Source organism: Carassius auratus, chromosome 45, assembly GCF_003368295.1.
Source record: "Carassius auratus strain Wakin chromosome 45, ASM336829v1, whole genome shotgun sequence".
Lineage (NCBI taxonomy): Eukaryota > Metazoa > Chordata > Actinopteri > Cypriniformes > Cyprinidae > Carassius > Carassius auratus.
Genome location: NC_039287.1, coordinates 19,821,044 through 19,845,412, shown reverse-complemented (window position 1 = coordinate 19,845,412; position 24,369 = coordinate 19,821,044).

The following is a 24,369-nucleotide window of genomic DNA, read 5'->3' as shown; positions in this document are numbered from 1 at the left end:
AATGATCTCAAAATGGTCAAGCGGCATAATAGGTGCGTAGACGCGAATTTGACTCTTAATTCGCGTTTGGTGTGAACACAGCATTAGGAATTGATATGAGAACACATTGTGCCTTACACATTGCACCAGCAGAGGCGCCATTGAACGGGAAAATCAGACGGTAAAGAACAAATTGGCAAAGTGTTGTGAGGAAACTGGACTCTCATGGGTGAAAGCACTCCCAACCGTGTTATTGTACATGAGAATTTTTTGTTTTGTTTTGTTTTAAGAGTTCATGACTTAGTTATTAACCACAAACTATCCATTGAGACCAATGGAGTTGATCATTTTTATTGCGTTTTGGATATTTTTGGACTTTTTTTTTACATCACATGCCCAACAAGACAAAATAAGACGCTGGATCTCTGTTATGGGACTATAAAGGGGGCATATAAGTCTGTACCATTGTCAGCACTGGGATCTGCTGACCATAATTGTGTGCAGCTCCTTCCTATATATAGACCCTTATTCAAGAGAGACAAACCTCAGACGAGAGAAGTCAAAATGTGGTCCAAAGATTCTATTGTCCGTCTGCAAGGGTGCTTCGATTGTACGGATTGGGAGGTGTTCAAAGACTCTTGTGTATATTGATGAACTGACAGATGTTGTAAGTTTATACATAACCTTTTGTGAGGATATGATTGTGCCTACACGTAATTTTAAAGGTCCCCTTCTTCGTGATTCCATGTTTTAAACTTTAGTTAGTGTGTAATGTTGTTGTTAGAGTATAAATAATATCTGTAAAATTCTAAAGCTCAAAGTTCAATGCCAAGCGAGATATTTGATTTAACAGAATTCGCCTACAAAAAAAAAAACGACCCGTTTGGACTACAGCCCTCTAGTTCCTGCAGTATTAACGTCACTAAAACAGTTTTTTTGACTAACCACCGCCCACATGAATTCACAAACAGGGGGCGTGGCCTTGTTGCGCTCCGACGGAGAAGAAGGAAGAGCTGTTTGTTTTTGTCGCCATGTCATTGAAACGCTGTTTTTTCATCTCTGAGTCCAATCACCTTTGTTTGGGTTTCCCAGGAACGCTGTACTTTGAGATTAATGGTTACAATTTATGTTTAACTCGGTTCCCGAAAATTATAATGCACATGTAAAACTATGTGCAGCTCATTTTGCTGAGGACAGCTTGCTGAGGACAACTTTCTCAATCTCAATCGGTTTAATGCTGGATTTACACAAAGATTATTCTTGAAAGATGGAGAAGTTCCCTCTTTGTCTGGAGAAGGCGTTGTTTATGGACCACAACTCGTAAGTGTATTGTATTATTTAAGTTGGTGTGTTTAACAGTTTCTTTAACTTATTACACAAAGGGCAACGCTGTTTAGCTTTGTTAACTAGATGTTAGGGCTGTGCAAAAAAACAAATGCGGTTTCATGCGCATCTCGTCAGTAAAAACGCTCCTGTGATTATAAATACATCTCCAGCACGTGCGTTCTAGCCCAATCACGTTACCAGGAGGGCAGCCTGCTCTCAGCTGCTGTCAAATCACAACACAGGTACCACTGGCCCAATCAGAACTCGTTACGTATTTCTGAAGGAGAGGCTTCATAGAACAAGGAAGTCATCAGCCCGTTTTTGTGACAGTGAAAACAGCAGTATACAGATAGGTGAACTGTGTGAAAAAAACTGTGTTTTTTTACACGCGAAACATGAACACATGTTATATTGCACATTGTAAACACAATCAAAGCTTCAAAAAAGTGCGTAAAACGGGACCTTTAAGGTTTTCCCAAATACTAAACCATGGATGTCAAAATCAGTCAAAATAAGTTTGCAGAATAAAAAGCTAGTCTACAATCAGGAGGAAGATTTAGAGAGGGCAATAGCGAGGAAGGAGGTTAGAATGGAGATTGTAAGGGAAACAGGTCAATTTAGCTCAAAGGGAATCATTTAATAATTTAAAGGGAATTTGAACAGAATCACTGTTTCACGGCTGATCACTGAGACACCCTGCGATTCACTGAATGAGCCGTTTAACATCAAATCTGCGCTGGATATTAATATCCAAACTATAGTGAAAACACTATCAATTAGCACAGTAACAAAATCGGCAGTTTAAGGCATTAACTTGTAAGCACAAAACACAAGATACTTCTCTTTTCAATATATTAGACATCTAAGACATATAAACTAATCTAACACATAAACGCACGCACTCACACATTCACACAAGTTGCAGGAAGATTGAAAGTTAGGGAAAGATGAGTTTAAAAGAATGGAAATATGGAATCCCAAGTTTACAGCAATACGTTAAGTTGCATAGACATGAACAACCATCAATCACGTAATTAGCCCTCGCATTGAGTTCCTCAATGAGGTTAAAATTACATTAGATACACCAGTAAAGGTCACAGTCTGGAGGTTACTTGCGTCTCCTGTGAAAAGGGAGTCCCATTTGTTGTCCGATGTCGCTGATTGGCTGGAAGTTCAATAGTCGCTGAAGTGACGTCTTGGGTAACCCTGGTTGGGCGTTGGCTGAAGACGGAGTTTTGTGCGGGTTGAAGTTGAAACTCGACATTACAAAACTTAACTCAGAACACGAAACTCTCAAACAGAAAAGAAAAGTCTTTTGTGTGGGTAATTTACTCAGGAAAGATCAGAGGGGTTAGCCATAAATAAAGACCTTTGACCTCACAGGTGTGAAGATAATAAAAGCCCAGGGGGTTAGGAAGACCATTGTGTTTTCTGAAAACAGCTAGTTTTGGTTTACGGGGTTAAGTGGAAAACTTAAAGAGAAGGAGCCTTGTTAGAAGTGGGGGTGATAACAGTATAATAAGGCTGTCTGTTTTTAGTGTGATTCAGAGTTTGTTGTGTTTCAGGGTAGCTGCTGAAACAGTGAACACACCTCTTTAAGGAAAATAAACTTCTTCCCTTAAATATAATTTGATTCCTTGTCTCTTACACTGAGATGCTATTTGTTAGTAATTTTTGTTTTTGCCACAACACAGCAGATGACCTGACTAGGGGGAAGACTTTGTTAGAGTTAAGCAAATCTCAGCGCTGTAGTCAAGGTCCACAGTTCCTCCATCAACATCCTAACACTTGGCCATCCCTGCCTGAATTTGCAACTCCTGATGACCGTGATGAGAAAAAACTATTATTCTGTGTAAATGCATGTCTCATCAAGTCTCAATCTGACATCTCCAATATTAAGAGTTGGAAAGTATTGTTGAAGGCTACTCACCAGTCCGTTCAGGGGACAGCAGCTATTATGACTGCAGCAGATGCCAAAGCAGCTGAACTACACCTATTAAAACAAGCTCAGAGGGACAGCTTCCCTGAAGAGCTTACTGCCCTGACTAAAGGTAATTCCATATTGGCCCAGAGTCATCTTGCTTCACTTTCCGCCGAGAGTCGGGGGACAACTCCGCCGAGCTGAGGGCCTAGATCCAGACACAATGCATCCCATAATATTAGACCCTTAACATCAGATTATAATGCCTTTTGCCTGTATACCTTAATGCTCACCAATGTGGATTGTATAAACCCAACTCGTTAAAGCTTTCTTGGGTGTTACCCTCTGAGCCCCTTACTCTCTTACCGGAGTCACCAGTTTTCCAAGGTCTATCAGAACAATCCAGAGGTTCCATTTCTACACACCTCGTGGGCACTTTGAATATCGGGTTCTTCCCTTCGGCTTATCCAGACTTTCAAGCACTTGTCAACGATGTGCTGAGGGACATAGTCAACAGGTTAGTTTTCGTTTACTTGGATAACATCCTAATTTTCTCCTCTTCTTTTCAGGATCATGTCCAGAATGTTCGACAAGTGCTTCAACGTCTGTTAGAGAATCAGCTGTTTGTTAAGGCGGAGTGTGAGTTCCACGTTCAGTCAGTTTCGTTCTAGGGCCACATCATCTCGGTGGGGGGGATTCGCATGGACCCTGCGAAGGTGAGGGCTGTCTCTGAATGGATGACACCTGATTGCCGTAAGGCATTACAGCGGTTCCTGGGTTTCACAAATTTTTATCGGCGATTCATCAGGAACTTCAGGCAGGTGGTGGCCCCTCTGACCAAGTTAACCTCCACTAAAGTCAATTTCGCTTGGTCATCTGACTCTCAGAGGGCGTTCAATGACTTAAAACATAGATTTACCACAGCCCCTATCTTGGTAACTCCAGATCCCTCCCGGCAGTTCGTGGTGGAGGTGGATGCGTCAGAGGTCGGTGTCAGAGCCGTGCTCTCCCAGGTATCCTCCTTAGATAATAAACTGCATCCTTGTGCCTTTTTTCACACTGTTTGTGTCCCACAGAACAAAACTGCGTCATCGGTGATCGTGAGTTGTTGGCAGTTCGACTGGCATCCCTGGCTGGAGGGGGCGGCTGTTTAGAACCTGGAGTACATCTGGTCTGCACGCTGAGACAGGCTCGGTGGGCGCTCTTCTTCGGGCGCTTCGACTTCACTCTCTCTTACCGACCTGGGTCCAAGAACGTTGAACCAGATGCGCTGTCATGTCTTTTCGCTTCTCCAGGCGATCCGCCCCCCGACACTACAATACCTCCAGGATGCGTGCTGGGGTGCTTACCTGGGGAATAGAGAAGCTCGTCAGACAAGCGCATGAGGGAGTCGGGCTGACCGCCAGTTCATACGCCGGTTCGTGGGGGCGTGTTTGGTCAGTGCTCAAAATAAATCATCTAATTTTCCTCCCGCTGGTCTGTTAATGCTGCTTCCCGTCCCATCCCAACGGCCAGACTGAGCGTGCCAACCAGGATCTCGGTCGGATGCTTCACTGCCTGACATCCCATAACCCGTCCTCCTGGAGTCATCAACTGACGTGGGCAGAATATGCTCACAACTCGTTACCGGTGTCGTCTACAGGTATGTCCCCATTCATGTGTTGTCTACAGTAGGTGGCCAGCATTTCTGGGGCTTACCGCCGCGGCAGTACCGCGGTGGTAACTGAAATTGAGTCGCGTGTTAAAATCATTCGCGAAACTACCGCCGGGTGGCGCAAAGGGTTCAGCTGGAGGGCAGGGCTGGCCCGCGGCATAGGCAAATGCTAAGGGCGCCACTCATCCATAGGGGCGCCAGAATGGGTGAACGAGTGAAATTTTTTTTTACATATTTTTTTTATAATAGGCTACTATTTAAAAACCATTAATTCGAAATACTACCAAATAAAGCAAAAAAAAAAAAAAAAAAAAAAAAGTCAGGCTCTTCAATCTTCCCCCGCCCATCGACTGCTTGAAGTGTGTCAGAAACAGAGCGTGCGCACGATCAGTTGTTGGTAATTTGTGTAGCGTGCCCGAAGCCGCATCCAATGTAGACAGCACTGCTTTTGTTAACACACAGCTCGTAGAAACGGGCCTGGCAGCTCGCGCCAGTTCTAGACACGGTGATAGTTTCCTGATTGTGATGGAAGGCCGAATTTACATGACACATTATAAATGAGCATAGTCTGGGATAGATACAGTGCCAAAAAGAAGAGAAGAGGACAAAGACAGAGGTAAAGAGATGTAGGGAAAGAACAATTTATTGCATAGGAGTAAGATACTATAATTTAATGGCAGTTATTTTTACCTTAAACTTAATGTTAGCAGTTGTTCTGAGTTCTGAGTCCCCAGACTGTGATTTTGTACAATCATGTCAGTTTTAAGACGCATTTTTTTATTATCACTTTTTTATTAATGTTTTACTCTACAGTTGTGCAGTTTTGGGGGGATACAGTACAGGCCAAAAGTTTGGAAACATTACTATTTAAAGTTTCTTCTGCTCATCAAGCCTGCATTTATTTGATCAAAAATACAAAAAAAAGTAATATTGTGATATATTATTACAATTAAAAATAATTTGTTTTCAATTTATTATACTTTAAATTATCATATATTTCTGTGATGCAAAGCTGAATTTTCAGCATCATTACTCCATTCTTCAGTGTCACATGTTACATCCAGTCTATCACATGATCATTTAGAAATCATTATAATATTATGAGTGTTGGAAACAGTTCCGCTGTAATGTGTGTGTGTGTGTGTGTGTGTGTGTGTGTGTATATATATATATATATATATATATATATATATATATATATATATATATATATATATATATATATGCTAAATCATGAACACAATGACAGGGTGAAATGGGCTGTGATGCATGGGGCGCCAGGTAAAATCTTGCCTAGGGCAGCAAATTGGTCAGGGCCGGCCCTGCTGGAGGGGGTTGGGTTTTGGATAGTTATTCATGGCTTGTGGGGTCGAGATAAAGATGTGAATTGCTCTTTCATATGGATAGTGTCATGATGCTTTCACTTGCTGAACCGGTTTATATAGGACTGTTGTTTTGGTTATATTCACAGTGCTGGCTCTCTCTGATGAGAGAAATGCAACATTCACACATTACACTATTCCTTTTCGTTTAAAAACATTTCAAGCTTTCTGTAGATATATTTTTAATGAACCTATGTGAGACACCACGATATTATGTTAATTAAAAAATTATCATTATCATGAAAAATTAAAGTGATGAGATGGCGCCTCCCTGTCATTAATGCACATTAATAATTTTTGCATAAACACTTGAATATGAGCTTCTTATCACGAGTAAAATTCATGCCAATAGCCAACATATTTAGCTTGATCAGAAGGTTGACTGCAAGAGTCGAGCGGGATGTTAGGAGTTAGTCTGTTTCTTTTACTGATTATTTTCGGGTTAAAGCATGATTTAAGCAGATTCACACAAATCACACTCAACCGCTTTCGCAATAATGCGTTCAAACAAATGTAATCTTACAGTCAGTGTTGGGAAAGTTCACTTTCTACATGTACTAGTTCTAAGTTCAATTCACAAATTTTAAAATGAACTAGTTCAGTTCATAGTTCAAACCACAAAATTTTGAACTAAGTTCACACAGTTCCAAAAATGAACTAGTTCATAGTTCTTTTTTTCCATATGTTGCTGCGAGCTTTCATTTTTCAAAATTATTGCAACAGCCCATATAGAATCACAGACAGCAATTATTTTATCAGTTTTAACAATGAAACTATGCGTCAGATTTCATCTTCATATCCAATTTTGAATCCTTATCCAACCAGGGTTTACATTAGCATTGAGGGGACAGCACTTCCCCCTTGTTGCTTTAATGCTTTGTCTCCTATTCTCACCGACCTTGTCTATCATAAACATCATAAATTTATTTTAAATGATCATACGCCTTCTTTCTACATGCTGCTGTCGCCTTTTTTTTTTTTTTTTTTTGATGACGCGTCACGTATGAGACGGACGGTGTTGCCAGATTGGGTGTTTTTCCGCTACATATTAAGACCCGTTTACGGTGTGTTTTAGCCAGTTTTTCGTCTGGAAGGCTCTATAGAAATCTGGCACCCTATTGAACAGTTGACCTGAGAGAGCGTGCCGTTCACAGACACCAGAATGAACGAGTTGACAGTAACCTTCATCGGGCATTAATTCAGCACGTTCAGTTCACGTTCGCCCAAAATATGAACGAGTTCATGAACTATCGTTCAATGAACGCGTTCAGGAACAACACTGCTTACAGTGCTATATCAGCATGCTATCTGATTTTTAAATCTTGAAGAAGTTATTCGATCTGTTTAGATAAAATAACTGACAAAGATGTTATTTTCATCACAAACAAAATTTTCACAGCAGAAAGCAGCAATTAAAGATGTAGCTAATGCTTACAATGTTTGGCATGAGATATAGGGAAAAAGTTTTCACATAGCTTAAGCCACTTTGAAACTCTCCTGTTATTTTTTTACAATTATTATTTTATATGCTTTGTTATGAACATAACATTTCAAACATACTGATATACTTTATTCATGGAGTGAAGGCGGAGCGTGTTTCTGGTATCAGTTCGCGCGGAGGGGAAGTTGTTGCTGCTCACAGACTCTGCTGCGAGTGAGAGAGATGTTTAACCTGACGAAACGAACATCCGCCAAAAATCAACCTGCAGCAATGCTCGTTCATTGACTCGCCAAGCTTTACTTTTGTAGGTCGCATGGCAGTAAATAATTCGATAATATAACCATGCAGTCAATACAGATATTTAATAAAAACGTTAAAACAAGCAGGGCTGTAAAAAAAACAATAAAAAAACGCATGCCAGGTCTACACCGGTCTGGAGTGGAACGATCGAACCAAATACAGCAGAACACAGTGATGGATACACTGGACACGATCCCCATCAGTGAACTGATGCTTGTTCTGTTTATGATTAAATGTTCTTACACTGCGTTCAGATGATTTGACACTATAGTGTGATGTCATCAAGTTTAGACACACTTTTCGCTGTGGGACACAGATGACAACTGGGATTTTTTTTAGGCCATATGATATTACCCTACTTTAAAAGCAAGTAAAGAAGGTTCCCTTTAAAATTACTTTAGTTATCAATTACTAAAGCTTTTTTTTTTTACATCGTGTGAATGTTGTTGATTATAATGAGAGAACTTGCGTTTAATTGTGAGGACGTTTTATTAATTCTTTAGAGTTTCAAAGATTTAATCGTGCTGGTTTAATTTTATTCGTTTCTTGTTTTAGGCAAATTAGGCCTAAATAATGGGAACGAAATTATACACTGCTTCACATTTAAACATGCAACAATTTCTTAATCAGTTTACAGAAAAATGTCTTTTTCCCAATAGGTTATGTCAAAATAAAGGGCAGGTAACGAATAACAAAAATGCATGTTGTTTTATTAAAGGAAAAAATATATTTATATTTAAAATATAAATTAAAATATAGGCATAATATATTAAAATATTGACATTTTGCATATTAATCCATGTAGCCTACCCCCCTAAAATAGGCTACAACTTTTAATGCTTGGATGCAAAGTAAACCACAATTTATTTCGAATAATATAATGCATAATTAATATAATATAAATAATACTGCACACCTTTTAAATGTGTCCAATCTAAAATATGGTTTAATACCATGTAGCTTAGAACATATAAGCACAGACTCTTTCTCTTTCTTGTTCTAAGAAATGCATATAACTTCATAAATACCAAACTTTCTTCTGTGAGTATTAAATATTAAATATATTAAATATTTAAACTATAGTGTTTTTCTTTCATTTTCCGCGACTGAAGCAGTCAAATGTAACACATCAGCAAGGCAAAACTGACGTCTATTTGCGAAAATGTGCTTTGATGCACTTGTTTTATAACTTGTGGTTAAAGCGCCACTCAGCGGTCAAAGGCTGCACATGCACTTTACACCGTTGCGGCGTTTTGGATGTCTAGTTAGTGTAGGTCATCAGCCCCCTCTGTTTTCTTCCCAAGGCAACGATGCAGCTGTCCCTTAAGTTCAGGCTTTTGTTCAGCTCTGTTGTCGCACCTGGAGCAGGGACAGGGAGGTGCTTATCCGAGCTAGGGGACGCTTTAAGATTGCCGTGGACCATCACCATAGGTTGATGCCTCATAATGTCTACAGACAACTCGTATGGCTTTCCACCAAGGATGTGCCACTGAGGGTCCCATCGCAAAAATTGGCTCACAAGTTCATTGGACCATACTGCATTTCCAAGGTTATGAACCCGGTGATGGTCCGTCTTCTATTGACCAATTCTCTTCGTCGTGTGCACCCTGTCTTTCATGTGTCCAAAGTTAAACCTGTCTTGCGTTCTCCTCATTCCCCTACTGTGTCTCCCTCTCCTCGGGCGCTTGACGCTGGATCTATAGCTGCCCATTGCCTCAGGTGTGTGTTCATGGTGTTTTCACTACTGTTTGTGTGCACTTGGATGGGTTAAATGCAGAGCACCAATTCCGAGTATGGGTAACCAGACTTGGAAAATGTCATGACTTTCATATTAAGTCTGCCCCCCCCCCTCCACCTCCCTGGATCCCTTCCAGTTGGCATATCGGTCCAACCGCTCGACCGATGATGCCATTGCAACTGCCCTCCACTCAGCACTCACACATATAGACAAAAAGGACTCATACATCAGAATGCTGTTCATAGACTTCAGTTCAGCATTCAACACTATCATCCCTCAACTGCTCATTTACAAACTGGTCCCGCTGACTCAACACTTCGCTGTGCAACTGGCTTTTGGACTTTCTGACAGGAAGATGTCAGGCAGTAACACATCCAGGGATCAGCAGCAACACATCCAGCACTATCACACTGAACACTGGGGCCCCCCAAGGATGTGTGCTGAGCTCCCTCCTCTTCACTCTGCTGACCGTCACACAACTCCAACCACTTTATTAAGTTTGCGGATGACACGACTGTGGTGGGTCTTATTAGCAACATAGATGAGACCAACTACATGAGCAAGGTGATCCGCCTGGCCAGGTGGTGCAGTGACAACAATCTCTCTCTGAACGTGGAGAAGACAAAGAAGATAGTTGTTGACTTCAAGAGAGTGCACACTCAGCATGTTCCTCTGACCATCAACGGTCCAACTGTGTAGAGAGTGAGCAGCACCAAGTTCCTGGGTGTGCTGGACTGAATTCACAGCAGCACTGGCCAAGTTATCACGTAATTTTTCTACTTCCTCCGCAAACTAAGAAGAGCCAGAGCCCAACCCCCATCATGTACACCTTCCACAAAAGCACCATCGAGAGCATTCTAAGGAGCTTAATCACTGTGTGATATGGTGCCTGCAATGCTTCCTGCCACAGAACTATGAACCCCCCCTGCCCCCCCAAATTCCACATGCCCAGATCCTTACACCCCCCCCCCCCCACACACACACACACTAACATACGATCATATGCAACAGTCACTTTGTCCTATGTTACAAAGTAACTTTACATAAAATGATGCTTCTACAATATTTAGTAGTAGCTTATAATTGGTGACTGTCAGTTTGTGCGCGTATGAAAGGATATTTCAGAAGAAATTTTTTTTTAATACAAGTCGCAGTCAGCCAGAAGATGAACATTATTTACAGCAATTATTATATGATGCAGTCACACTTGTAGCAATATTTGTTAATTCTGTTTGTTGATTCAGGGTTAGCATCATCTGGGGTCCTCTGAGGGGTCATCATCATCTCTTCTCAGGTATTCTAGATCCAGACTGGTGCTTGTGTAAATCCCGTGGCAAAACAGAGAAACAAATAGAGACATAATTTGCATAGCTGCTGTTCCAATAAAGTAAAATTAATTAGTTTAACCCAAGTTAAAGAATAGGAATGTGCATTTGATCAGATACAACTGCAGTCACAATTTAAGAGATGCATTATTCAAATGCTTGGCAAAAGAGATGCATTTTTAATCTAAATTTAAACAGAGAGAGTGTGTCTGAACCCCGAACATTATCAGGAAGGCTATTGCAGAGTTTGGGAGCCAAATGTGAAAAAACTCTACCTCCTTTAGTGGACTTTGCTATCCTAGGAACTACCAAAAGACCAGCGTTTTGAGACCTTAGGGAGCGTGATGGATTGTAGCATGGTATAAGACTAGTTAAGTACGCAGGAGCTAAACCATTTAGGGCCTTATAGGTAAGTAATGATAATTTGTAACTGATACGGAACTTAATAGGTAGCCAGTGCAGAGACTGTAAAATTGGGGTAATATGATATTTTCTTGACCTGGTAAGGACTCTAGCTGCTGCATTTTGGACTACCTGTAGCTTGTTTATTAAAGATGCAGGACAACCACCTAGAAGTGCATTACAATAGTCAAGTCTAGAGGTCATGAATGCATGAACTAGCTTTTCTGCATCAGAAACAGGTAACGTTTCGTAGCTTGGCAATGTTTCTAAGATGGAAGAATGTAGCTTTTGTAACATGGGAAAAATGATTTTCAAAAGACAAGTTGCTGTCTAATATAACACCCACATTATTGACTGTAGAGGAAGTAGCAGTGCATCCGTCTAGTTGCAAATTGTAATCTACAAGATTCTGTGTACTGTTTTTTTTGGTCCAATAATTAATATCTCTGTTTTATCCAAATTTAACAAAATAAAATTATTGGTCATCCAATCTTTTAAATTTTTAACACACTCTGTCAGCTTAGATAATTTAGAAGTTTAATATAGTTCAATCAGGACCACTTCCGTCAAGTATATTTAATGACAATTATAATTGCATACAGTTAGTGTTGGCGGTATGGTTATGTTCTGGGCAACACTCCACACACCTGTCCATGCAGCCATGCTTGGACAGAGTGGGGAGAGCAGCAAGACAAACCCCCAAAACAAGCAAATGCCAAAACACCCCAACACAACTAATGCAATTTGAATGGCCATAAATGAGAAATGTTGCTTGATACTATATTTATGGGGGAAGCATCACCCAAACTCGGAGAGAAGCATACAACAAGCATGTTGCTTAGCTGCTTATGCAAAATATTTGAGAGAACAATATGGGGAGCATACACCCCTAGCAGCAGCAGCAGCCTAATATGATGGAAGTTTGTATATCATTCAATTTAAGTCTAACATGCTGAAAAATCACATTAAGGTGGGGGGTGGGAGCGTCACCCAAAGTTAAGCAATTGTGCAACAAATGTGTTCTTAAAATGCTTAAAAAGCTGCAGTAGGTAACTTTTGACGCTCTAGCGGTTAATAAACAGAACTGCTTGCGTCTTGCGGTAAAACATTGTAGCCGGAACTACTTCTCTCTGTTTATGTCTATGAAGAATCACAAAGGTACTGGGTTCCTCCGCTGAAGCAATCTAAAATAGTCTGAATATAAACACTCATTATAGGTGTACTCTAGTGATTCAGGACAGGCTGAAAACAGGGTTTGGAAAATGGATTCATGGTGTACTCACGTATTCTATACATTTATACAATCTATACCACCCAGAAATAAGATTTCTCCACTCATCCGATTTGGCCATGTTCAGCATGAAAATCCATCTCTTTAACACTGAACAACTCTAAATCCATGAAACACCATTGTAGCCCCCCTTTGAGCAAACGTCTGATGCATACAACCCCTTGCTGCGGCATGAGGAACACGTAATATGCATTAATGCTGTAGATTGCATAATGGAGGGTGGTAGTCCAGCAGGGGAAGCATGTGTCACACCCAGGGGCGGGCTATGCTTTGACTAAGCCACACCCCTTCTCAACTTCCACCTCGAGGAGGTCCCCAAAGCCAACCCAATGGCCAAACAACACGAGAACAAGTAAGTGATAAAACAAATCTTTATTTAAATATTTAAGAATAGCTTGGGGAATAGGGAAAGGGCAATTAAAACTAAACTCTGACTCGGCCCTCCAGATGGGCTATGGCCGGGAAGAGGTCAGGGAGCAAGGGGGCCACGGGGATCCGGGGCGTGGGACTCGGGGCCCGGCCAGAGTCTTAGGTATCCGTAGCGCCCTCCTTCTTCCTCCTCTTCGCTGAATACAACTCACGGTAAGTACTGGTTCACACAGTTCGTTCTCGGGGTGCTCACTCGCTTTCTCTTTCTCCACAGGCAGCGGCGTAAGTACAGGTTTCCTCGGTCTCTCCTCGTGTTACCCACTCTCTCTCCTTTTCTCTCCACAGGTATCAACTTGGGCACAATAGCACAGTTAGTTTGCTTTGAATGGCTCTCACCTCTGGGCTGGACACAGCGTACTGTAAGTACAGGTTTCGCTCTATTTCTCCTCGCGTTATCCACTCTCTCTCCTCCTCTCTACAGGTATCAACTTGGACACAAAACACAGTTACTCTGCTTTGGATGGCTTTCACCTCTGGGCTGAACACAGCGTACTGTAAGTACAGGTTTCCTCTGTTTCTCCTTGTGTTACTCACTCTCTCTTTCCTTTCCTCTCCACAGGTATCAACTTGGACACAAAGCACAGTTACTCTGCTTTGGATGGCTTTCACCTCTGGGCTGGGCACAACGGACTGTAAGTACAGGATTCGCTCTATTCCTCCTCGTGTTACCCACTCTCTCTCCTTTTCTCTCCACAGGTATCAGATTGGACACAAAGCACAGTTAGTTTTCTTTGAATAGCTCTCACCTCTGGGCTGAACACAGCGTACCGTGCTATCTCCGGAGATCTGAAGCACGCTCACAACATATACTGTACTGAACTAGGCTAGAACCAGCAGTCTCCTTGTCCTCCCGCGACGAAGTGCGTGAAGGCGGGGGTTTATCTGACAGGACACACGGCAATACACAGCAACCCACAGCAATATACAGCACCACGTCAAAATTATAGGTTTTCACAGCACGAAGACTCACCCACCACACTCAGTGTACGAAAAGGACACCCGTCTTCCTTCACTTCGCTTGGTTCGGATCTGGCGATGGAATATGCGGCCTAGCTAGTGATGTCGTCGTTGTGACTACTTCAAAAAGTATTCCTTCGGCTCTCCCACCACGCTATATTAGGGGTAGGGCCGCCCTCCTCCTCCTGGGGAGATCTACACAACGCCAGGTCAATATACAGGGCACTTTCGGCTTGCTCTTAGTACTCACATCAATGCCGCTTCCAATCCCCTTTTTCACGTCGTCTCAATTCGCCGTATAATCCGTTCACTTCTCAACCTTTAAGGTTCGCGATGTCTTCACAATCATACAATTCCAGCCTGAGGGAGAGAGAGAGTTAGACAGCCACCAGCAGCGCACCAAGACGGGCACGACACAGTGCTTCACACACACCAGAAAGAGCCCCCGGACTGTGAAATAACTTGGCCTTAAGTACTGCCTTGTCCAGCGTATCCTCCAATCACCAACCGCTGTCCCTAACTAGGCACAGGTGCATCGAATTCCCTGATTCTCCCTCTTACGGCGCTACCGGAAGTTCCGGTGTTCTGTTTTTCCGGTCCGGGCGGAAACACTTCCGGGCGGAACCAAACTTCCCGAATTTTGGTTCCGCCCCTAAAGATCGTCACCTTGTGACATCCTCCCCCGCCAATCCGTTCTAGTCCCTAGAACGTCCTCGGGCTGTCCACTCACCATAGCGGGCAGGGGGTCGGCCTCGGTTCTCTCGCTGGGATCGTCTCACTGGTGAATCGGGCTCAGCTTGTTCAGGGGCTGCTTCTGGTTCTCTCGGGGCGATCGGGGGTGGTGCCACCACGGGTCTCCCTGGTACCACAGCCCAACCTTCAATCCAGGGGGCCGCTGGTACAGGTTCCGTGGGGACTTCTTCCACGGCTTCAGGGTAGTTAGGGCATGGGCGAATCATGTTCCGGTGCACCACACGGTCGGGGCCTGACTTCCCTTCTGGCCGGATGGTATAGACCGGCTGTCCCGGCCTCTGCTGCCGGCAGACTACATAAGGGGTGGCCTCCCAACGGTCACTCAGTTTCCCCTTCCCCTGCCGCCGATTATCTCTCACCAACACCCTCTCTCCTGGCAGTAGAGGGGCTTCTCTAGCAGTCCGATCATACAACCGCTTACTTTTCTCTCCTGCCGTCTGTATCCTTTTCGACACCTGCTCGTAGGCGAAATGCAAGCGCTGGTGATGGCGCCCCACCCACTCCGTTACACTTGCTCCCTCTTGGTCGGCTGTCACTCCTAGGACCAGGTCAGTAGGCATTCGTATGTGTCTGCCAAACATCAGGTACGTGGGGGCGTAACCCGTAGTACTATGTATACTGTTGTTATAGGCCTGTAGGAGGCTTGGCAATGCACTCACCCAATCGTCCTGCCGTTGTTGGTCCAAGGTCCCCAGCAGCCCCAATAGGGTCTGATTGAATCTCTCACAGCCGCCGTTCCCCTGAGGATGATACGAAGTGGTGTGAGTTTTCGTGCAACCGTACAACTGGCATAGTTCTTTAATTACCCTGGACTCAAAGTTGGCTCCTTGATCGGAGTGCAGAAACTCCGGGCATCCGAACGTCTGGAAGACGGCCCGCCATAAAACTGTAGCGGTGGTGGTTGCAGTCTGGTCGAGGGTGGGGATAGCCCAAGCGTACTTTGTGAACAAATCCGTTATTACCAAGATGTTCTGGTAGCGATCTCGTGGTCGGCCCAGTGTCAAGAAGTCCATAGCCATGATATGAAGGGGGGCCTTCGCATGGATGGGTACCATTGGCGCTCGGACCTCCCGTCTGGACTTAAACAATATGCATCTCGGGCAAGCTTGAATTAGGGCGTGCACCGATGCCTCTAGCCCGGGCCAAAAGAAGAATCTCCTAAGCAGGGACACGGTCCTCTCCTGTCCCTGGTGCCCCAACTGGTTGTGGTACGCCGAAACTAACGCCGTTACCTCATCTGCGGGTACCACGATCTGGCGTACTTCTTCGCCCAACTTCGGGTCACTGACCCTTCTGCACAGAACGCCATCTCTCAGCTCCAGCCTGTCCCATTGCCCCAGCAGCCTCCTCCCAGTATCCGTCTGGGCTAACCTCTCCGCTGGCGTCAGCCGTCGGCCCTGTTCCAGCCATTCTCTTACCAGCCGCACATCTTGATCCCTGGCCTGTCTCTCCCTCCACCGACGGGGATCCCATCCCCAGTTCTCAGGCACGGCCTCTTGTCTGCTGCCTGGTGCCTCTACTGCTCCTACCATATAGCCCTCCTCCGGGCTGGCCCCTCCGGGGCTTTCCGCTTCGGGCAGCCTTGAGAGGACGTCCGCGTTCGTGTGTTCACGCCCTGGTCGGTACTGTAGTTGATAGTCAAAGTTGGCCAGTTGGGCCACCCACCGCTGCTCCACGGCTCCCAGCTTCGCCGTCTGTAAGTGTACTAATGGGTTATTGTCTGTAATGATCGTCACCTTGGCACCCCAGAGGTAGTCTTTAAATTTCTCACTTAGGGCCCACTTCAATGCCAGCAGCTCCAATTTGAAAGAACTATAGTTCGCATCGTTCCTCTCGGCTGGGTGGAGGCTCCGGCTGGCGTACGCGATGACCCTCTCGACTCCGTCCTGCCGTTGAGCCAACACCGCTCCCAGCCCGAGATTGCTGGCATCTGTATACAAAAGGAATGGTTTTGTGAAATCTGCGTATGCCAAGATAGGGGCCTGTAGCAGCTCCTGCTTCAATGTCTGGAACGCCGACTCACAATTTGCATCCCAGTCTACGTTGGGCGACCCCCGGCCCCAGTTACGACCTGTGCCAACCAGCAACTGATTAAGGGGTTTAGCAATTTTTGAAAAGTCCTTTATGAACCGCCTATAGTATCCCACAAATCCTAAAAAGGATCGCACTTGCCTCACTGTCCTCGGGGCCTTCCAGTCTTTCACGGCCGATACCTTTCCAGGATCTACGGACACTCCAGGCGCACTGACCACGTGGCCCAGAAAGTTGACTTCTCTCCGTAGTAAGTGACACTTATTGGGCTGTAGTTTCAATCCGTACTTCTCCATGGCCCGAAAGACTTCCTCGAGGTGCCTCAGGTGTGAATCAAAATCTGGGGAGTAGACAATCACATCATCCAGGTAAACTAGTACTGACTCCATTAACTGACCTCCCAAGCACCGCTGCATCAGCCGCTGGAAGGTGGCCGGAGCGTTACAGAGCCCGAAAGGCATCCGGTCCCATTCAAATAGTCCAAACGGGGTTGTAAAGGCAGTCTTCTCCCGGTCTGCTTCGGCCACCTGCACCTGCCAGTAGCCACTGGCCAAATCTAGGGTAGAGTACCATGCTGACTGCGTGAGGCTGGCAAGCGAATCTTCGATCCGCGGCAAAGGGAAAGCGTCTTTCTTAGTCACGAGGTTCAGCTTACGGTAGTCCACGCAGAATCTCCAAGCCCCCGTCTTCTTTTGCACCAGCACTATGGGGGCCGCCCACGGGCTGCTGCTTTCCCTGACAACCCCTTGCTTCAGCATGCCTTGCAGGAGTGTACGTACCTCGGTATACAAAGTGGGCGGAATTGGGCGATACCTCTCCCGGCTGGGCCCTGCATCCCCGGTAGGTATATGATGTTGTACCACCTGGGTGCATCCGTAGTCTTCATCGTGGGTGGCGAACACATGCTGCCATCTCCGAAGGAGGGCCTGTAACTTCTGTGTCTGTGCTTGTTCTAAATCCTCCCCTTGTAATGACTCACCCGCCAGGTGGCTCGGCACACTCCTCTCCATACCACCCCATGGGGTGTCTACTTGTGTCAGGGCCACCTCGATGACAGTGGGGCACACCTGACGAAAACTAATATCCCTCTCTTCCCTTACTTGGTGGGGTGTAACCGTTGTCAGACGGGCTAATCGTTGGTGCCGATGTAGTTGCACCGCGTATGGGTGTACATTCCGTATCCTCACGGGGACTCTCCCCCGCCGGACCGTCGCTAGTCCTCGTGCCACTTCCACTTGTGGACAATCCACATGGGGCTCCACCAGCACCCACTCTTCTGGGCCCACTCTTCGGGGCGGTACTCGCGCCCACACAACAGCCTCACTTTTTGCGGGGACAGACAAAGCAAAACGACACATCACTCTTCCTACCTCTTCCTGTTCTCTGCGGACTTGGCTCATTTGCACCCTTCGACAGTCAGCTACCACACACTCCCACTTGGGCCTCTCTGCAGGTGGTATCTTCGATCTAGCTCTTCCCAGCAATCAGCGAGGACATTCATGCCCAACAGGGCTCGATGTGCACCCAGACAATGGTCTTGCACGATAATCACACCTTTCTGGGGGACCATCACTCCGTGAACCTCTAGGTCCGTCAATCGGTAGCCAATATATGGGATGTCGAGGCCGTTTGCGCCCTTCAGAGTAAGCCAGGGGGCCTCCGCCCCTGGTGCCCCTTGTTTCCCAAACACTTCTTCGGATAAACTCTCAGCAAATAACGTCACTTGGGAGCCTGTGTCTACCAGGCATTGAATCTCCTTGCCGCACACTCTCACCTTCGCCACGGGGCTACGCCCAATCATCTGGCTCCTAGAGCCATATCCTCTTCCAGGGTCTTCTCGAGGGGTCCCGGCCACACGACCCACAGTGGCCGGCCGACCTAAAACCCCCCTTCTGACGCCCTGCGGGGCCCACACTGGCGGCTATAGTGACCTGGTTTGCCACAGCGGTTGCAGATGGGTCGCCCTTGCTCGTCCCATTCAAAACGGGGCCGATTAAAGTGATTCGGGCGCCTGAACGGCTCTCGGCCTCCCTCTGAGTACACTCGGTCTCGGGGCGCCGGCCGTGGTTCCTCCCGCGCCCATCCTTGGCGCAATTCTCCTACGAGGGCTTGAGACAGTTCAGACATCTGATCGCGGACATCTTTCAAAAGTTCAGCCTTCAGTGCTTGCTTCCAGTCAGGGCCTCCGGGTTGTGCTGGTGCTACTTCACTGACGGCCGCACACACTGGGGGACCACTCACCTCAGTCTCATCACCTTCCAGGGCCAGTGCCTCTTTCTTCAGATCTTCGAACGTAAGACCCGGGTCCCTTCGAAACTGGATACGTAGGCTCTGTCTCACCGGACCCTCCTTCAGCCCCAGAAGAAACTGGTCCCGCAATAGAGTCTCTCCATCTCCCAACCCGTGGTCCTGACGGGTCTGTAGTCGGGCGAATTGCTCTCGCAACCTCAGGGCGTAAGCTCTAATCGGTTGACGGGGGCCCTGCTTACAATTGAAGAACTGGGAGCGAAGGACAGCTACGGGGGTGTGGTCACCATACTGTTCAGTGAGGAACTGGAACACGGTTTGGGCGTTGGCTCTAACGGCTTCGGGGGCGGCATGCACCTCTCGCCGCGCTTCTCCATCCAGGGAGTTTAACACAAATTGAAGCCGCTGGGCTGCACTAAGGCCCTGTAGGTCGGCCAGGTACTCTAGTTGGGCCTTCCATTCAGACAATCGTACCTCGGATTCTGTCCCCCCATACTTTTGGATCCAGGGGCTCCTCATAAAAACGGGCATAGCACGGGGTTGGGCTGAAGGCCCCGCGTCGTCGGTCATTGGACGACCTTGGTTACTCAACTCGAGGTGGAAACCCTGTCGACTACGCCAAATCTGTCACACCCAGGGGCGGGCTATGCTTTGACTAAGCCACACCCCTTCTCAACTTCCACCTCGAGGAGGTCCCCAAAGCCAACCCACTGGCCAAACAACACGAGAACAAGTAAGTGATAAAACAAATCTTTATTTAAATATTTAAAAATAGCTTGGGGAATAGGGAAAGGGCAATTAAAACTAAACTCTGACTCGGCCCTCCAGATGGGCTATGGCCGGGAAGAGGTCAGGGAGCAAGGGGGCCACGGGGATCCGGGGCGTGGGACTCGGGGCCCGGCCAGAGTCTTAGGTATTCGTAGCGCCCTCCTTCTTCCTCCTCTTCGCTGAATACAACTCACGGTAAGTACTGGTTCACACAGTTGGGTGCTCACTCGCTTTCTCTTTCTCCACAGGCAGCGGCGTAAGTACAGGTTTCCTCGGTCTCTCCTCGTGTTACCCACTCTCTCTCCTTTTCTCTCCACAGGTATCAACTTGGGCACAATAGCACAGTTAGTTTGCTTTGAATGGCTCTCACCTCTGGGCTGGACACAGCGTACTGTAAGTACAGGTTTCGCTCTATTTCTCCTCGCGATATCCACTCTCTCTCCTCCTCTCTACAGGTATCAACTTGGACACAAAACACAGTTACTCTGCTTTGGATGGCTTTCACCTCTGGGCTGAACACAGCGTACTGTAAGTACAGGTTTCCTCTGTTTCTCCTTGTGTTACTCACTCTCTCTTTCCTTCACTCTCCACAGGTATCAACTTGGGCACAATAGCACAGTTAGTTTGCTTTGAATGGCTCTCACCTCTGGGCTGAACACAGCGTACTGTAAGTACAGGTTTCCTCTGTTTCTCCTTGTGTTACTCACTCTCTCTTTTCTTTCCTCTCCACAGGTATCAACTTGGACACAAAGCACAGTTACTCTGCTTTGGATGGCTTTCACCTCTGGGCTGGGCACAACGTACTGTAAGTACAGGATTCGCTCTATTCCTCCTCGTGTTACCCACTCTCTCTCCTTTTCTCTCCACAGGTATCAGATTGGACACAAAGCACAGTTAGTTTGCTTTGAATAGCTCTCACCTCTGGGCTGAACACAGCGTACCGTGCTATCTCCGGAGATCTGAAGCACGCTCACAACATATACTGTACTGAACTAGGCTAGAACCAGCAGTCTCCTTGTCCTCCCGCGACGAAGTGCGTGAAGGCGGGGGTTTATCTGACAGGACACACGGCAATACACAGCAACCCACAGCAATATACAGCACCACGTCAAAATTATAGGTTTTCACAGCACGAAGACTCACCCACCACACTCAGTGTACGAAAAGGACACCCGTCTTCCTTCACTTCGCTTGGTTCGGATCTGGCGATGGAATATGCGGCCTAGCTAGTGATGTCGTCGTTGTGACTACTTCAATAAGTATTCCTTCGGCTCTCCCACCACGCTATATTAGGGGTAGGGCCGCCCTCCTCCTCCTGGGGAGATCTACACAACGCCAGGTCAATATACAGGGCACTTTCGGCTTGCTCTTAGTACTCACATCAATGCCGCTTCCAATCCCCTTTTTCACGTCGTCTCAATTCGCCGTATAATTCGTTCACTTCTCAACCTTTAAGGTTCGCGATGTCTTCACAATCATACAATTCCAGCCTGAGGGAGAGAGAGAGTTAGACAGCCACCAGCAGCGCACCAAGACGGGCACGACACAGTGCTTCACACACACCAGAAAGAGCCCCCGGACTGTGAAATAACTTGGCCTTAAGTACTGCCTTGTCCAGCGTATCCTCCAATCACCAACCGCTGTCCCTAACTAGGCACAGGTGCATCGAATTCCCTGATTCTCCCTCTTACGGCGCTACCGGAAGTTCCAGTGTTCTGTTTTTTCCGGTCCGGGCGGAAGAAAACACTTCCGGGCGGAACCAAACTTCCCGAATTTTGGTTCCGCCCCTAAAGATCGTCACCTTGTGACACATGCACCCTTCGGAAACTTAGAATGGCATCCAGTATGAATGAAAATGCTCCATAGAAGCACCTCCGTCAGAATAAAAATGCCTAAACGGAAATGGTAATCTGTTGAGAGGTAGGATAACCTTCTGTAACCGAACTAAATTTAAATCCTGCCATGTAAACATGTTAAACTGATTACTTGTACCCATGTAATCACATCAATAGTCGGTCATCAGAATGGGAACGTGATGTCGGCAACGCTGTGCATTCAGTGAATAGTAGACACTGACATTACAGTAGAGACTGGGAAATAGTGGACAAAGATGATAAAAATTGCAGTTACACAATAACACAGATTAGAATGGAATCTGGAATCTCATGACCAGAGCAGAAAGCTGATGTAATAGGTGAAGCACAATTAACTGCTTTCAGCTTAGAAACAACACTATGACTGCATCTGAAAACTTAGGCAGATGACTTGCTGGCTTGCTGTCTAATCATTCAATGACTTTGCAGGCAGCGTTTTTTCCCAAAGGCACCTCATGCAATGGATTTTGGACAGGCTTCTGAGACGGAGTAATGATTTAATGATCTACATCAAAATATATTGAGAGCTTTGGTTATAACTAAGTGGATATTTCATTACTGTGTAGCAACAATCACTTTCTGGGGAATAATTAACTCAAATGAAGTGAATATACATGAGTCTATGAATATAACGTGCTTATTGCTTATTACACGGAGTAAATATGAGTATATAGCAAAACGAAAATACAATTTAAACAAGGTAAACGAACAAGAATAATAATGAAATAAATGAGAGAGAGAGAGAGATAAAGAGAGAGAGAGAGGGGGGGGGGAGAGAAAGTGAAAGTGAGAACCAATCTCAGCGTGACAATTTCAAACAGTTAACTTTGCAAGAGACCCCAAGTCATTGAATAATTTCACAAACATGGAATAGCCTAGACAACCTTAAACAGCAATTTTAGTTGCGATATAAGAAAGTACTTGCTTTGATCTGGCTCTTGTGTGTAGCTGCGCTCAAATTGTCCGGTCCGTGCGGCCTCAGCGTGGTTCTTTCCAGAGCAGATGATGCGCGAGCTCGATGGTTAACGCGAAGGTAAACTTTGCCAAAAGATGACTAGACTTAAGTTTGTTTGGCTCGTGAAGGCAATTGAACGAAGTCAAATATCAGAAGACAATAAAGAAAAACTAGAATGAAACGAAAAGTAAAGAAGAATAAACGGGAGAACTTCTTGAAGTCCGGTTGCAAAGCTGGGAATCCTCTTTTCTCTCTGGCGGAATGCCCAGAATACAGGTTTCCCTGAGCTTTTACGTAAATCTAGGTTTACACCTATTTTTTAGTATGAGCCAATGAAGTGTAAACAAACTAAGGCGGGAAAAATCTTCTTTGTTTGCTGATCTCCGCCCACTGGTCTAATTTATGGCGATGTCAAAGTTAAACATTTTTCTTAAGCAAGATCGTTCCTCTGAAACAATGCATCTTTTTGTAATTTGCTATCAAGATTCATTACAGCCGTGTTTTTACGATTATACAGACACCAAGAACTATGATTTTACCAATCCCGTATCCAAAGGTACAGAGTTATTCTTAACTAAATGCATATAAAGTTTGCATTAAACACACAGTAACATTCATATATTCCACTATGCCGCATACATACATTTGAGCACAAAAAGGGAGACATTAAAATACATTTAGAGGTAGTTTAAGTAAAAAAAAGTCCATGGGCTAGCCAAAAAATGCTTGTGCCTGTTTTTGAGTGTGTGTGCGTCTCATGACTGTGTGTGCGTCTATTTCACTGGAATGTGCGATCAAGAAGGGGGGGTGTTTGTCTTCCCTTTTGAAGTTCGATATCGCATCTCTGGATAGTCTCCAAGGTGTTATAACTCTCATCCACTCCAGGACGTTGCCGTCATGGCGGCGCCCAGGGTGGTGAGTTATGTTGTAAGAGGGTTGTAAAACGAAAGTCCTGTTTTTTTCTTTAACTCACGTTCTGGTCTTTGAGTGTAGAATGTGTCAAAAGGGTCAGGATTCATTAATATGGAACAGATGGTTGAATACCATCCGCTCATTGGTGTTACATTCCCCCTTTGTGGTCGGATGATGCCCTGTGGTCATTATCGGACAACACCCACCACCATGGTCGGATGGCAGGTGAATCCTGACAGTCGGATAGCAGGTGTTTGTTAGGGCTGAGGACTCAACTCGATGAGGTCCTTATCCGTCTCTGGTGTGGTACCTTCCCTTCGGGGTTTCCATCGGAGACCTCCAATCCTAGTTGTCTTGAGTTTAGCTGCAGAGATTCGCATCTCGTTGAGTTTCCTGTATAGGACTAAGGCCACGCCAAGGGTCAGGGTGTGGCCGACGACCATGGAGATACACAGTGCTGTGTCAGCTGCAGTCCAGGCTTGGACAACAGGTGAGGTGTTCAGGATGGGCAATCGAGACAAGGCTTGGAGGGCTGCGTCGACGGGAGCAATGTCAATGAGCTGAGGCCCGCCTTTTTCAATCCACAGTTACAACTCCGGACCTAGGGTGAAGTTGTAGTTCTTGAAGAAGGATGGGATTTCTAGTTCTGATTGGTACTCTTCACTCGGAAGATGGTATAAGGCC